Source organism: Marmota flaviventris, chromosome 14, assembly GCF_047511675.1.
Source record: "Marmota flaviventris isolate mMarFla1 chromosome 14, mMarFla1.hap1, whole genome shotgun sequence".
Classification (NCBI taxonomy): Eukaryota; Metazoa; Chordata; class Mammalia; order Rodentia; family Sciuridae; genus Marmota; species Marmota flaviventris.
The window spans coordinates 97,369,400-97,380,235 of NC_092511.1; the positions used below are offsets into that span (position 1 = coordinate 97,369,400).

Sequence of the window (10,836 nt, forward strand, 5' to 3'; positions counted from 1 at the left end):
CTACTTGGGTTCCTCCTTCTCATTTGTCTTTTTCTGCTACTGTTGCATGATCTCTGAATCCCCCTGTTTCGGGGTAACACCCAATAGCCCGTCATCTTGGCACTTTCTTTTAACCAAGTTGCTCTGCTTTTTCATATTCTTCTAGCAGATGGGCAAGTCTACACTGGTTACTGCGGGTCCTGGTGACAGCAGCCGTAGCTGATTCTTTCTATATTTGACCTACAGAATGATAGATTCCAATATAATTTCACCTAGCAAGGAAAATAGACATTGAATAAATGATCTTAAGAGGGAGAAGTGCTATAAAAGGGAGAATGGGCACATGTGGAAATGAATAAAAAGGGAAACAAATCCAGTTTGTGAGGTCAGGAAAGGGTAGCTACCCCTTATTGCTTAACACATTCAAATGATAAAGTTTCATGCATATAATAAGCAATAGTTAACTGTCTTCAGACCACCCAGTAATTACCAGATCCAACTAAAGTAAGTCAGGACTCTGTAGGGGAAATGGCTGTTTCCACTCTGTGGCAAGAGTTGTCAAGAGGAGCCTGGGACTTTTCATACTAGAGGCCAAACTGCTGAGGTTTTGTCAACAGACAGTAGAGCCAATGAGTGAGATGTGCCCTGTGGAGTGTCTCCTGCCCTCCACCTAGGAAGCACCAGGCAGCCAGTTACGATGTCCTCTGTCCTACAGGCAGCACTCACAGGGCAGCTAGGGGACGAGCTCTCTGCCCACTCCAGCCTGGCATCTCCACTCTTGCAGGAGTTAGCTGCACCAGCTGCAGAAGTGCATGCTCTAGGCACACATGTGATACTGATAGAGATCAGGTAGGAGCCCTAGCTGCACCCACCAAATAAAGCAGCCCAGAGCGGTGCTGCAGCAATTAAACACTAAATTGTCATAGAAATCACAGCCAGCCAGGCAGGGCATGACCTGAGCCCTAAACCCAGACTAGGTGTCTACCTGCTAAAATAGATCAAAATGGGACACAGAGACTGAAAGCACAATATTCAAACTGTTCAGGATCCCTTGAAAACTCATCTGTCATACCAAGAGCCAGGAGAATAACAACTGGAATGAGAAGATAAGCCAACACTCTGATGAATGAGATGTTGGAATTACCTGACAAGGAATTTAACGCAGCCATCCTAAAAGGCTTCCACGTGCAAATACAAAATATTCTGGGGGAAAAAATTTGGAAAATATGTCCAAAGATATAGAAGATATTGAAAAGAACTTAACAGCCATTATAGAGCTAAAATTACAACAAAAATGAAAAGACTAGATGGACCAAATAGCAGAATGAATAATGCAGAAAAAAGAATCAGTAAATTTAAAGATAGAACATTAGAAATGGATAGAACTATGAAACAAAAAAAAATGGATAGAAAAATAAAGAAACAGAGTATGAAACCTGTGGGGTGATAATCCATAGATCTAGCACTCAGATCAGTAGAAGGGGAGGGGAGAATATGATAATAAAAAGTACTCAAAGAAATAACAATTAAAAATTTCCTAAATAGATTAAGAAGTTAAGCAAATCACTCAAAGAAGCTAAGCAAATAAACTCAAGGAAGTTGATGCCAAGACTCATCATTTTGAAACTTCTGAAAACAGAAGACACCAAACAGCTCTTCAGCATGCCAGGGAGAAATGACATATGGCTATAAGAGAACTTGAGTTCAAATAACAGTAGATTTATCATCTGAAGGCATAAAGGCAGGAAGAAGTGACATGACCTGTGTCAAGCACAGAAGGGAAAACACTGTCAACCACGAATTCTATTACCTGGTAAAAATAGCCTTCAGAAATGAAGGGGAAATAAAAGCCTTCTCAGATAAAGGACCATTCCTTTGATTATCAAAGCAATAATCACAACACCATTTGGTGTAGTGCCCACTGTGTAAGGGAAATACATAGGGTAATTACATCTTTTAAATGGAGAGGACGAAGGGACCCAAATAGAAGTAAACTTTTTACACCTATTCACTCTAAGAGGTACAACACTGATACCAGCATACTGTGATGCTAGTATTCATACATGTATTGCAAGACCTACAATGCCAGTTAAAACACTATAGAAAGTAATGTAATCAAAGACACTGTAAGTCAATAAAGAAAGAACTCCAAAAAATGTTCAAGTGAACCACAGGAGGGCAGAGACTCTAAGATAGAGTTAAGACAATCTAGATGAAGAAGAAAGTGAAAGCACCCACAGGTGTGCCTTTACTGATGGCACAAAAGAAACTTGGGGTGACAGATCTGTTCTGTACTTTAATTGTGGTGAAGGTTATACAAACAAACACACTTGATATAGCTGCACAGAACTACTGGGAAATGAAATTTCCTTGGAGAATATAACCTGGAGAGTACTCCTCGCTTTCTGACACTACACACCATAACCTCCTACTCTGTAGCCATGTTTTTTTTTAGTTATCTGATTTGATTCAGAAGTATAATAAAACTTCTCTTATGTCCCTGAGGATGCTAAATGACTACAGCCAGTACTAGGGCTCTCATTATGTTCAAGGGTGTCAGCAACATAAAAGAACATCATCTTTCTTCTTCTTCTTTTTTTATTTCAGAAATATTGAATCCACAGGACTCCAACATATCTCTAAGTCTTGAAAGCCAAGACTCACAGGGCTATCTGAATTTTGGATTTTATTTAAATACCAAAAGGGTTAAAATTAGTACCCACACTAATTACCATTCCAAGGAGACTCAGATGTTGCCAAAGATAGCTGACTCCTTCCCCGTTATAAAGAAAAAAAAAGAAAGAAAGAAAGAAAAAGAAAAATTATTCTTGCTCATCTATGGGATGTACAATGTCCAGGAATACTGTGTCTGTATAGCATCTCCATACCTTTATATAAGCCAAGTTCCCTTGATTGCCATTTGATCTTCTGGCTTATTACAGTAATGATGCCACTCATCATCTGATAGTTGAGCATCTCCAGGGAAACTATTGTTTTGGGGTCTATGCATCTTAACTGATTGTCAGCCCCTTCCAATAACTGCCTTACCTATGGGGGAAAGCATCACTTGAATTTCTTAGTGATTCTGCAGACCCTCTTACTAGCACATTCTTTATAGTTCTGGTCAATATTAGATCCTCTGGACCTTCTCATGAAACATTGTTATTATGATGAAGCTTTTCTAAGGATTCTGGGCTTTTCCAGGAATATTTTAACATATTCACTCCAGAAAGCCTATTCCCCCAATTTTTTAACTTCCTCCCTTACTATCTAAGATGACAATTTTGACATTTCAACTCCACTGAGCTAAGTCAAAACATTTCTATGTTTATAGGAGTCATTCTAATAGCAAGTTCACACCATCTCCTGGGTGAACTTGTTGTCAAAATGTGAAGTCCCATATCTCAGGGCATTGCCTCAAGGAGGAATGAAGACCAAATACACAAGATGTCCACCATCTCCTGCCATCAGCCACTCCAGTGTTGACACAGTAGCAAGTGACTGAAGTGGCCACTTTGTAGAGATGGAGGCTATCGACAGGACCAGTAACAGGACATCCCTTTTAGAATGGCTAATCTACACACCACTGCTCCAGCATCTGATCTGCCACTAACAGAGAATAATCCTGAGTCCTGATACAGCATCATTCCTGGAGGAAACCAACAAGCCACCCTGTGGCAAGTCAGTTCCATGGGCTCCTTCCATTCTGGAAGAGCAAGAAATTCATTCTGACAAGAATAGATACATACCCTGGTTATGTTTTGACTTTCTTGATAGCATCACTATGCAAGGCCTTACAGAGCATCGAGATACCAAGGCATGATCCCTTATAAGTTTACATCAAACCACCAGGGCACTCACTGTACAGCAAAAAAGATACAGGAGTGGGCCTATGACCATAGGATTCTTTGGTCTATAGTGTTTCATCCAGATACTGACTGCCTGTTGTATTAGAAATTGGCTTAGAGGGATAACAGATGCATTGCTTCAGAGGTACCACCTTACAATGATAGGGTCCCATCCTGCAGAATAGAGGTATTCAGCTTAGACAATAACTCTGTACGGTACTATGCTTCCAATGGGAAAAATAAATGGAGCCTTGGAACCAAGGGGATGGCCCTTTCAGCCATCTCTCCTACTGGCTCAGTGACAATTTGTATTTCTCATTCCTGTATCTCTGAGTCCCACAGAATTGGGGATTTTAACTCCCCAAGAAGGAATATTTTCGTCAGTGCATACAGTGAGAATCCTATTGAACAAAATGCCAAGCTGCATTTTTATTAAGACACCCCAAAATTTCCTCTCAAAATTTCTGATCAGCTTGCCTACTCTTCCTGATGTAGGAAAAAAAAAATCAGTCACCTCTGTTTTCCTCAATCCTGCATCTTTACCCTCTATATTGGGTGAACAAAGCAAAGCTGGCAAACTTACAAAAAAGTCCTTTTAGAGTTTATGAAAGGGAGAAGCTAAATATACTTCAATTATTCTCCAAGTGTAATTTCCCAATGCCATAGGTGTGACTGCCAAATACAAATGTTAACAAAAAGTGAACATGTTTTTAATTTTCCAGGCAACAGGTGTAATTCATCCAAGGCAAACCACTGACATCATCTGTATGGTAAAGGACTCCATATCTCTGTATTAATCCTTCCTGGTCACCTCATAAGCAGCCCTCATTAATGACCAAGTGAGCTCATCCATGATTCATGTGGACATTCCTGGTTTGGTCTCTTGCCTGTGGAAAATGCCATTGGTTTCACACTGTTTCAGACACATTTTACTAAGGACTTAAAATAATTCAGGAGAAGTGTCATAATCCATGAATCTTATAAATATGTCAGAAGTTGAGTTGAATAGAAAGATGGAAGTAAATATAGGGTGCCCTGCCTTTGCCTTTTTAATTGCTTATTAGAGATATTTCTGCTAATCTGTGGTAATTATCAACAAAACTAAATAATCTGTCATTCTGAATCTCAATTACAAACAGATGTGAACAGAAGCCAACCCATACACCCTAAGAACCTTGTTTTGCTTGTGTTAATTTAGTTGTGAGAAAACTTTAAAATGCCTAGAGACTTGTGGACCTCAGATTTCTTTCCTTAATGGGATATTAGTAAGTTCATGGGATGGAATCATAGTTCCATGTACCATCCAACCAGTATATGCCATGTGTCATTGGCCAAGGGAAAAAGCCCCTGATGCTAGTAGGCATGCTTCTGGATTGGTAAGAGAACAAGTCATTTGATTTTATGAGTTTGGGCAACGTATTTATTGGGTAGTCATAAAAATGAAAGATCAAGCAATAGTAACAGTTCCGATTATATTTATTGTAAAGTGGAGGATTTCATTTAAAAAAAGCACATTATAAAAAATTTTCAAGTGTTGTTACACTAATTATTGAATTTATTCACTGAATTGCTTCAAAGATTTTGCATATATTCAATTATGATTTTAGAACCATAGGTGATTTTTATATACACATCTATGTTTGCTTAAAAATATTCATTCACAAACAATAAGTATAATTTTAGCAACAAATTTGTATTATTGAAAGAAAGAAAAGCCATCTGGATTGAAAAAAATATTATCGTTCAAATAATGTCTTAAAATAAGATAGCAAATTAGTTTCCTTTCTTTGAATATTTTGTGAGGTATAAAGGCTAAAACTTGTTAGAAGATATTGTGAATTCTATACTAGTTATGGGGACTCTTACACTTCCAATCTATTAGTAGGCCAGGGGACTTTACACAATTATCCTATTCATAAATTTAGCATGTAATACCATTCAAGGAGATAAGGATCTGAAGGTTTGTAAGTGTCCTTCCTTAAAAACATTTTGTTAGTCAATCTGTTACTTATCCTGAGAACTCAAGGTAACATTTTGAAATTATTTTCCTTACTGTAATGATTCAGTGATCTCCTTCACCCCAGTGTAAGTATATAATTCAATAGTTTTTTTAGTATATTTACAGAATTGTTCATCATCACAATATAATTTTAGAACATTTCTATCAACCTAAAAATCAATTTTACCCAGCTTCAAGTGGCCTTCATTACAAACTCCAGCACCAGAAAACCATCAATCTACTTTCTGAGGTACCTTTGCCTACCTGCACATTTTCATAAAAATGAAATTGTACAGTTCTTTATTATGTGAGTGCTAAGATATTATTATTTATGGTTGATGTATATTGTGCTTTTATATGTGAAATAATTTATAGTAAATAAATACATATGAGATTTAAAGTAAAAACATCAATACAAACAAAAAAAATGCATGTTCTCTTATAAGTTGAAATTTGGAAACTTTAATAAATTTTTGGTGAATTAAAAAAAATTTTCAAAATTTTTCTTAATTATACCTGTTTGTACTGAAATGCACTGTGTGCAAAATAATCCACAGCTTATTTGTTTTGCTTCCTATAAAATGTGGTATTGTAAAGATCAATTAAAATATCAGAATTAAGGGGTTTTGTAAACTATAAATAATCACATAATAAAAAAGCTCTTTTATTACTTCTCCATTTTTTTTTTCCTTTATGAAAAATGTACTCCAAACTGGGAAGTTGTAATAAACTGGTTAAGAGCAAATCAAAAACCAGGAGCTGATAGTAGAAGAGTATCTTTTTGTTTTATAAGAACAACAACTCAGGGGACTAAAAAGACCCATGAAATGTTGGCCCTACAAAGCACAGCATTTGAATGATGAGACACAGGAAGCATTTTATCTAATTGAGATCTGAATCTGACAACATTATATTCTAGATTAATAACTTTTCTTTTCACTCGTGAATCTCATGAACACACACTTGAAAGCACACAAAAGAGGACAAAAAAGAAAATGGAGGGAGACCTCATGGAAAAGCGATGCTTTATTCAGCACCTGAGAGGCACATCTTTGGGGGGAAAATGGCAGTGGGGCCACATGTGGGTGTGGCTCTTACATGGCCTTAGCAGAGCCCTGTCCTGGGAGTTGCTAGTTAATTTTGGCTGGCCTCTTGGCCATGGCAGGGCCCTGTAATAAGCAAAGTTTAGGATGGGGCCGGAGGACAGGTAGGTAACCATATTCTTCAACATTAATCCTACGCTCACTGTATAAAAATATTCTAGTCTTGCTCCTGGGGTCTAGGAATGTGAATATTTAACAATTATTTCTGGTGATTCTGGTTATTAGGAGAGTTTGAAAGATGATACCCAGTCCTGTTTATGAGGCAATTTTACTGACTGGAAAAAAGTCATTCTAATTGCAATATTCTGTGGGGACAAGGGCATGGAGTACTGCATGCATGGCATATATTAAGGGTGTCTGAGGGCCTTGCTCCATGGCTCGCTCCTGGATTGGTCGCTGCAAGGACAGTTAGCAGAAATTGCATTGGTGGCTGCCTGAGTACATATACATGATAACTGTCCAATAAAATCAGACCTGCTTCCTGCTTGGTCTCCAGAGGTCTTGAATAGCAACTCCGCAGCCACACTCTCCTCTACCCTATTCCTTGGACCTCCTCTGTGGATGAGAGCGAGCCCACACAATATTCAATGCATTATCATTTATAAAAAAGAAAGTATACATGTATGTGTATGTGTGTGTGTGTCTTTACATATATATAAAATATGTATGCTCTCTATATATGTACAAATATATAAATGTAAAATGTGTGTGTGTGTGTGTGTGTGCATAGTACACATATATGTCCTGTCTCATGTCTGGGATACTACTTTTATAGAGGAATATTCTCCTTACTTAATCAAAAGCATTTCATACAATGGTTTCTCAGGAAATTCTAATGTAAAAACCTAATTCTAATGTAAAAACCTAAAATCTAATGTAAAAATTCTAATGTAAAATATTTCCTAAAAAATTCTAATGTAAAAACCCAGAGGTCCAGTTAACTTTGCAGAGTTCATAAATAAGTGCCTCTTCTGTTGCCCAGGCATTAGGATTTATTGATCTCAAATATTTTCACTAACATAGACAACTACCTTTGTGAAACTTGTAGAATAAATTATAACTTACCCCTTAACAGGCCCACTGAGTCTTCGAGAATTTGAAAAGACTTTCTTTTATTTGGGAGAAACCATCATCAATGAAGTGTAAATATAATTCTTTATTTAAATCATAGTGTAGATACATTTTCTTTTCTTCAGGCTACATGAGTGACAGAGAGTGACTCCGGGTGAATTTTGAGTGACAGGTTTGCTCTTGTAATATACAAACTCTTGTGGAATATTTTACAAGTCTCTCATGTTGGGTAGAGAGAAGTGTGAAAAGGAGTGAAACACAGCACATGGCTATCAATCTCCAAATTGAAGGCAAGGTCACTGGCACTAACACATCAAACACAGGGAACAGACACATCACACACCAAACACTCTCTTTCTAACAATGCTTTCCTGTTTATCATGTTGGTATGGAAATTAAAAAAAAAAGTTACAATGAATGCAGCATTGGAAGAGTTTTTCAAAATACACTTGGGAGGCCATCAGGATGCAGGATTTATTTAGGATTCCAGATGTTAGGTAGGTTAGTTAGCCATGAACGGATGTGGGGGGGGGGGCAATGATGGAAGACAATGAAGGAAAGAGTTTAGGCATATGCATAAAGAAAAATTCAGGAGTTATAAATAAAACTGCAACCAGAAAACATTTGGGGAGGGAAACCTGGAATGCTCTATCTTCCCAAAGCCGTAGACAATTAAAATCCCTTGAGAGAATTATAATTTAAAATCATGGGGAGCTCTAATTGAAGCAGAGGAGCTTTAGAAAAGTGGGGTATGGTATGTCAAAGCCCCCCCCCCCCCCCCCCCCCGCCAAGTTATAAATAATTCTAACCTCTCAAGGGAAAATGCTGTTTTCACAACATGTGTCATCATTGCTAATAACCAAATTGCCAGGGCCCTCTCATACAACCCAAACTATGTCACAACCAGATCCTCTGGCAACCTAAAATGAAAAGTTTCTTCAGCGGTATTGAAACTAATTCATGGAGCAGGAAAATTGAAGGAGATTCATTTTTTTTTTTTTACAAACTTCAATTTGGAGCACACCTGTTAATTCCAGTGGCTCCTGAGGATGAGACAGGAGGATCACGGTGTTCAAAGCCAGCCTCAGCAATTTAGTGAGGCCCTAAGCAACTCTGTCTCAAAATATAAATTAAAAAGTTCTGGGAATGTGGCTCAGCGGTGAAGTGTCCATGGGTTTGATCCCCAGTTAAAAATAAATATATTAAAAATAAACAACCAAAAAAAAAAAAAAAACTTCCAACTTGGTGAGCACTGGTTCATTTATACAATTTCTACATATGTCACCTTCACTTCTCATTCTATTAAACTTTTACTTGCTATTCTGTGTTTTCCTTGAATTCACTCTAGTGAGATAAAAAAAAAAAATAAATGGGTGCCTAAGGACCACAGCAGCTGCCTGCACTCCCAGCCCTTGCTTTGTGATACAGCTGCTGCCTAAGAATATGAACTCTGGTCACCTTCATCCTTCGAATGCAGTCATCTAGAACAGAGAGCTACAATGTGTCCAGAGACTCAAGATGCGTTTCAAGAGGTTATTAAACTGTTTCATGGACATTTTCTCTAACTATATACATTCCTTCCTTTATCTTTGATTGGCCACAAAGTTCCTGCACCTACTCTCAATTTCAATACAAGTTTCCCCACAAAAGAATTTTCACTGCCTTTGCACTTCATTCAATATAAGTTCCTGCCTTTTTCAGAACACTGATTCAGAGCTTTCTGAATCTTTGTGAGTCTTTCTATGTTTGTAGTTTCTGAGTTTGGATTGACCCATATGGATATCAAGGACATTAAGCATAGTACTGTAACTGAAAGCTCAGTCCTTGTCCCTCATGCCAATTCAATAAAGAGGACAAGGTTTTGGGGAAAAAAAAAAAAAAAAGGAAAAAGAAGTTTCATTGCTTTGCTAGCAAAGGAAGAAACACAGAGGACGCCTGTCTCAGAGGCTGTGATTCTGCCCTACAGGAAGAAAGGGGATTTTAAAGGATCTATTCAAAGGCTACATTCCAAGTGTGCCCTGACAGGGGGTCCCAGGCTGCCCTGACAGTGATTTAGGATTCACTTGTTAATTTGGGAGATATTCATTTCCTAGATCCTCTGGCAGACACCTTCTTCCTGTGGAATGCAGATAACTCAAAGTAATCTCCCCACCCCAAGTTAGGGAGGGGAAGAGGCTGTAGAGGCAAAGAAAAAACGTGTACCTTCAAAAAAAAAAATAGCCTCAGAGTTATATTCAAAAGGTGAAGTGGACCACTGTTACAGAACCTTGGTTTATAGACCACACTTATTAGGGGACACAATGAATACTTTGAATTTTATCTTTTATTTTTCATTGTTTTTTGCTTTACTTGTGATTATAATTTTTTATGTTGGATAAAGATGAAACTAATGAAGTTTTATAAACCTTGCAAAATCGTGGATCTTGGAAAATCAGCTATAATAGACTTATACATCTATTTTAAATATTAATTTATATGTTTTGAATTTTAAAAGCAGTTTTTTTTTCTTCCTTTTTTGTGCACAGAGTGGAATGGTCTGGGTGATGAACGCTGGAGTGGTTCTACCAATCAAATCCTGATGTGGACTTGCTCAGCGTTTCCAGTTACTTTATTTCTTTGAGCTTCATTTCCACCTGTATCAAATGAGCATTCAGAAGTCCTTGGAATACTGCCTGGCCCATTGCAGGCTCTACATGTTCTATTCTTTAATTTTCATTATATCTTTATATATATGCAAAGAGATGTCCTTGGAATTGAAGTGGCACCCCCTTTCTCCACAGAAAAGCCTTCTACACCATGGCTGATTTTAAGACTGTCAGCAAAAGAGTTCATTGTA

The 10,836-nt window shown here is 37.6% G+C and overlaps 1 pseudogene; it reads right to left on the reverse strand.

The window, feature by feature from the left end:
• On the reverse strand, positions 1-135 carry LOC114103293 (small EDRK-rich factor 2-like; annotated as a pseudogene).
• Positions 136-10,836: the final 10,701 nt, after the last annotated feature.